General features: G+C 41.4%; 1 long non-coding RNA gene across 1 annotated transcript; it reads right to left on the bottom strand.

Annotated features, from left to right (window-relative positions):
• Nucleotides 1-5418: 5418 nt before the first annotated feature.
• On the bottom strand, nt 5419-5713 carry LOC107833659 (uncharacterized). Its single transcript, XR_001659427.1, has 2 exons — nt 5589-5713; nt 5419-5511 (listed from the first exon to the last, which is right to left on the bottom strand). It is a non-coding gene; the product is annotated as an uncharacterized LOC107833659 (long non-coding RNA).
• Between the last annotated feature and the right edge of the window lie 662 nt (nt 5714-6375).

The raw sequence follows: 6375 nt of genomic DNA, 5'->3' as shown, positions 1-6375 counted from the left end.
GGAAACATCAGACTGAAATCATGGAGCCAAACACCAGATGGATGTTGGACAGACTGACAGTCATAAAGTGCAGCATGGAGACGACTGTGAACAGAACCATGGAAAAGTAGTTGTTGTTCATGTACAGACCATAAATATGGAGTCCAGCTGTGTTTGATGCTGCTGGGCAGACGGACCACTGGGAACCTCTGAGCTCTGCTGGTCCACTCTGTGGAGGAACCAGGAACAATCAGGAAGGCAGGAAATCTTCATACAGCAGTTTTCATAGTTGATAAAACCACGGGCTTCATAGTAAAAATCCTTCAAACAGAAAAACAGAATAACATGAACACAAACCAAAGAAGTTAAAAAGAGGAAGATGAACTAAAAGGATGAAGACCTACAACACCAGAATCACCCAGTAGATTTGAAAAAGTGGGACTTGAACTGGGATTTCAAACTGTTCAGACAGTCAGCAGATCTGATGCTGATGGAGACAAACAAGCTCACATGATGTCTGTCCTCACAGAGACAATCAGAAGGTCCATGAAGTAATATCTGGATGTGAACCTGATGATCCAAGTAGTTCCATCAACCCAGTTCTAAAATCCTTCCACTGGCTTCCTGTAGCTCAGAGAATAAACTTTAACATACAACAGTTAAGCACCACAAATCTGGAACAAACTTCAAGAAAACTGCAAAACAGCTGAAACACTGAGTTTCTTTAAATCAAGGCTAAACTCCCATTTATTTACAGCCGCTTTCAACACATAATCACTGGAACACCGACCAGCATATATGATGTTTACTGATGATGAAATGCAATGTATGTTATTGGTTTCTGAAATGTATGAAGGTATGATGTTTTTATTACTTTGTGTTTTTTATGATTTAAAGCACTTTGATCTGAAATGTGCTACATAAATAAACTTGATTGATTGACTGAAGTCATTGTAAAGGTTTAATGTTCCTGCTGATCCCACTAACAACCAGCAGAACCTCTGGACCACTTCAGTTTTATTGAGTTCCAGTAGATCTCAAATAAAGAAGTTTAACCAGGAGAGCCTTTAAAGAGTAGTTGGATGTGCAGCCAGCTGAGTTTGTCTTCATACAGCTGAAGCTGAAACCTGTCGACTTGTAGCTCTTCCCAAAGAGTCATCCAGCTGATCCAACTACTGAAACTGTCTTGGTCTCCAGACATCAGTTTGAATGTCAGTGAGTTTGTTCAACTCCCCATAAAAAGTAAGAGTGTTTTTAACTATTTGGCTTAAGATTGTTAAATAAAATAATTTCGTCATCTTTTTTATATATACAGTATTGTTTCTTGCTTAAGATTTGCTGACCTGGTGATCTTCTCATTGTGCTTTTTTTCTACGCTGGTTTAAAGCTTACATAAGTCTGAGATATTTTAACTTATAGGATAGTTTTTAATTTGGTTCTGCAAACATCCACTGGCTTCTTTCCTTCATTTTTACTTTCCTTCTTTATTTTCTCCTCCTCTGTTGAATTAGATTATGATCTAAAGTCTAGAACGAAGGAAGGAGGTCCAGATGTTCCTGTTGCTGCTTCACATGATTGATTTATTTGACCACTGAAGGTTGGTGACCAGCAGTTATATCAAATCAGATATTATATGAGGAGAAACATGACATTTATTAACACTGAACTCAGTTTACAGTTACAGCAGGTAGAAACAGCTCACCTCTCTGATGATGTAGGTCCAGGAGATTTAAAGTCAATGATGAGACGCATTGACCCGTCGCTCTTTAAGGACACACAGCTGGGTTCTGGTTCTGGTTTAGCTTCATGTTGAAACCTGACAGAAAAACTCATTAAAAACCTTCTGTTGAGTTTTAATATAATAATTATGTTAATTATGACCAACTGTAAAACAAAGAGCTGTGAGACCCAACAGAACCAGACAGATCATCAACAGAACCGGTCCGATCCTCCAACATGTTCCTGATCATTGATCCTCCTGAATAAATTCCAGCCTTGCTTAAAGAGCAGAAAGATCTGATTCTGAGACAAACATGTTGGTTTAAATGACTGAGGACAGTTTGGTGATGTTGGTGTTGAGCTCTGACATGAAGAAGAACCAGGAGTCGGTTCCCTCTGATCCAAGAGGTTCTGATGGAGCTTCATTCAGGTTTCACTGAACATAATTAACCAGAACCCTGGGTCAGTTCTACTGGACTTTTTGTAACTCATCTTTTTAAACAATGTAATTTATTTTACTGCATCAGTGACACTTTAATATTAACTTCTGCTGTGATGAAAGGAACAGTGGAAAAAGCTGGTAAACAGCAGAATATGAGAACAATAACCCTCCTGAACACAGTTTAACTTCTGAACACAAACAGTTTAAAGGGATAAATTATTTGTTGCCTGGAGGATTTCCTGCCTCCGTCTCTAGAGGCTGAAATCAGCAGCAGCTTCATCACCACGTCTGATTGGGCCTGATGTAGTGAACGCTGTGTGAAAAGGGCTGTGGACACTTAGAGATGGTGACCTCACCTCTGACCTTTGCTCTGGCTCCCATCTTCCCCACACAGAGTGGTTTTAGAGGGAGGGACTCCCTCCTCTCTGTCCTCACACTGATCCATGCTGCTGAATTCACTTCAGCTCACACACACTTTCTGGCTTCACCTGCAGAGGAAACACACATCATTCATCAGCTCTGATCATCCTTTACATCATTAGAGCTGGAAAAAGACCAGCTGCTCCTCCTCTGATTGGCTCTTCTCTGCTTCATGTCAGTGTCAGTTGGATGCAGTCAGACAGCAGAGAGGCAGAGGAAGCTGCATCAGCTGCTGCACTTCTACCATCAGTCCACTAGATGGAGACACAGAGCTACATTTACATTCACTGATTCACTCTGAACATCAGAAACTATTTATTTGTCGTGTTACTGAAATTGTATTCAATCTGTAGATAATCGACTTCTCTTATCAAATATGAATTATTCAATAATTTACTTCTAGTCTTCGGCTAGTGTTGACCGGGTTGAAGTTTTGGACACACCCATAAATGGTGGAGACCAGAGTTTGATTCCAGGGGGAAAAAATATGGCGCAGTTTGTTCAAAGAAGAAAACAAGAAACATCGGCTATTCATCATGTTGTTTGATTCCAGTTCATCAATAATCTAATAATCATGTAGTTTAATCTGCAACAATCAGAGAGATTAAAGTTTGAGCTGAAATCAGAAGTGAACATTTTCTCCAAATCAGAGAGAAACAAGCAGGAAAGTTCCTGAAGACAAAGTTCAAGTAGGAAACAAAACAAACTTGCAGTTTATTCAAACGGTCCAAAGAGTTGAAGATAATCTGAACAGACTGAGATCCACCAGAACCACGATAGAACCGGACTGGAGCCTCACTTAAACAACGCGAGGTCAAACTGGAAGTAAAAGTTGTGTAACTGATGACGTCTCCTCTTTGGCCCGGTGTTATGGATTAACTGGTGGACAAATTAAGTGGCTGAAACCTCTGCGCACCGCAGANAAGTTGTGTAACTGATGACGTCTCCTCTTTGGCCCGGTGTTATGGATTAACTGGTGGACAAATTAAGTGGCTGAAACCTCTGCGCACCGCAGAGGTTTCTAAATTGTAGGTGGCTGCATCAATGCCTGTTAAAAATGCTACCCGTGTGACAAAACTGTTTTCAAAATTTTACTAAAATCCCATTTGACGCATATGTGTTTAATGTTGCATGTGAAAATTATGTTTCAAAACAAGTTTCTACAGAGCAGCGTTCAGTGCGCTTCGAAAATACCGCATTTTTTTTCAAGTTTATTTGATAGGGACAGACGCACATTGACAGACAAACTGAATAAAACATCATCCCATGTTTGCATCATGGTGCAACAGCAACAGCTAATTCGCAGCACTTGAATCAAATAGACTCAAAAATTGTAACAGCAGCTCAGCAGGGGGGCCCAAACTAATTTTTTGTCAGGGGGCCCACAATTCCTGGCGGCGCCCCTGAGGGGAATATTAAGTAATCTTGATAAAATCTCATCTAAGTGATATAAATGTAGCCGGGGCATCTTGTCCTAGAAGTATGGTGCTGCGCCCTCTTCCTCTTGTCCATATATGGAAGATGCTGTGACAGAGGGCAGCTAGTTTGTTATCGAGACAGGAAATCAGCATTTACATTTAAAAGCAGGTGATCGCTGAGGGGGTCAGGTCAGAGGTATGTTTAACATTGATTGTGAGGTGGGTTTAGATTTTATTTCTGATTCCTCCACTGATTGTTGTAGGAAACGTAGTTTAGAGAGTGACGTCAGGAGTCCCGTTTACTGGTTTCAGGGAAGGTAAAGGCCATTTCTGGCTGCTTAATGTGCTCGTTTAACTTGATCTCTTTTGTGTGTAGGTTGGCCTGCTACTGTTTCAGTTTTTGATTTGTTTCAATTTTTTGTTTTGCTTTAGTTTAGTTTAGTTTATCCAAAAAGTTTGTTCTTTTTGGATAGTTATTGTTGATCAAAAGTTTTATTTATTTGGTTTTGTTTAGGAAAAGGGAGTTTCTACTGTAGCCCGCTGGCTTGTTTTAAACTGGACCTATGCTGTTTTATTTAGATTGAGGAGACGAGTGGAAAGAAAGTTTTTCTTTTCTTTGCTGTATTCACCAAGGATTTTTGTGAGTGTGTTTTTGTTGAGGAACACTTAGGTGTATTTATTTATGTTTGTGTTTTCTTTATTATTATTCCTCCCCCAAGCAGTCTAATTTTATCTATTTTTCAACTTTAAGGTTCCCAAAGCCAGCATAGACTCTCACTTTTAGTGTGGTCATTTCTGTACAATAAAATAAATTGTGACTACCGTATTTTCTGCACTATAAGGCGCACCGGATTATAAGGTGCACCTTCAATGAATGGCCTATTTAAAACTTTTTTCATATATAAAGTGCATAGAATAGACGCTACAGTAGAGGCTGAAGTTACGTTATGCATCCACTAGGTGGAGCTGAACTAAAGTGAATGTCAACAAAACAGTCCGACTCCGGTTGGCGAGGAGAGCCTTCTGACTGGGCCGGGGCCGGACGATGGTCACCCTTCTGCGGTCGCGCACAGCATGTTGGTGGAGAACGTGGTGCTAAATGACCTGCAGACGACCTGATTATAGACGGTCGGTAGGTAGATAGGTCAGTCAAACTTTAATAGATTACAAACCAGCGTTCTGACAACTATCCCAGCATGCACCGCGCGCGTCTTCTTCTACAGGTGAAAATGAAGTCGGTGGCTGCTTACCATAGTTGCTAGACATGTTGTGGCTCAATATTGGTCCATATATAAGGCGCACTGTTGGCTTTTGAGGAAATTGAAGGTTTTTAGGTGCACCTTATAGTGCGGAAAATACGGTACATTTGAACTCAATAAACTGTATGTGTCATGATGGGTTCTAGTCCGTTTACCCACATGCAAGAACACACTAAGAGAAGCGATATGAAAACATTTATTTTGGGGAAAGGGGAGGTGGAGATCAGGAAGAACAGTCCTGGAATCTGGGAAGGGGGGGAAACCGGTCGTCGAACTGTTGATGAGAAAAGCGGTGTGAATACTGGACAGATCCAAGGAAATAATTCAGAGATTCTTTCAGAGAGTTCTTACTTGAAGGCGGAGTTGGATTATCTGTGGCGGCAGCTGGAGAAATGGGTTACCGTTGGAGAGCGAGCGGACATCTGAGCGGGGCCCGATGGCTAGCTCCCGGGGCTTCAAATGCTAGCAGGACCAGCCTATGGCGAGACGAAGGGAATCCACGGGAAGGGACCAGGGAGGTGAGTGCGCGAGGGTGGCAACCGATTGGTAACACCAATGGCGTCATGAGGAAACACAAGGGAAATTCCAGATGGGAATAATTGTCCACCTCAAGGAGTCTCAGGATGACACAAGGAGCGATCAAAAGCGAGCTCAATCGTAGAAGGCTTTCACTAAAAAAATGTTTACCAGTAGAGGCAAACACTCAGGCACTGGAGTGTCAGCTAGTCGCTCCTTATGAAGCACCTTAGCAGCTCTCGTAAATTAGACACAGGTGTGTCTACAGGTTGGCCACCACACTTCTCCAGGGGCTCCAGTGGTGACATCTGGTGGCTGTGAGGGGGAAATAGCAGCTACCCAGAAAACCCAGGACAGAACAGAAGAAAGAAAAAAAAAGCAAAACAGAAAAACCCTAACCTAACAGTATGTAATTTTCAGCAGAGGCTCTGTTAATCTTTTTACAAACTTACCTGTATGATCTGGTAAAAAAGACGATCTAAGGTTCTCTACTCATAGTAAAAGCTGTACCTAAGGTCACATAAAGTTTACAGCCAGTGTTGTACTTGGTTGTGATATCTAAATGGACAAGCCAAAATTATAACAATAAACATTCCTACATTACTGTCACATACGCCCAACA

This window comes from Poecilia formosa, unplaced genomic scaffold, assembly GCF_000485575.1.
Source record: "Poecilia formosa unplaced genomic scaffold, Poecilia_formosa-5.1.2 Scaffold422, whole genome shotgun sequence".
NCBI classification, from domain to species: Eukaryota; Metazoa; Chordata; class Actinopteri; order Cyprinodontiformes; family Poeciliidae; genus Poecilia; species Poecilia formosa.
Note: the sequence above shows the minus strand (reverse complement) of the source record. Positions and strands in the feature narration are given on the sequence as shown.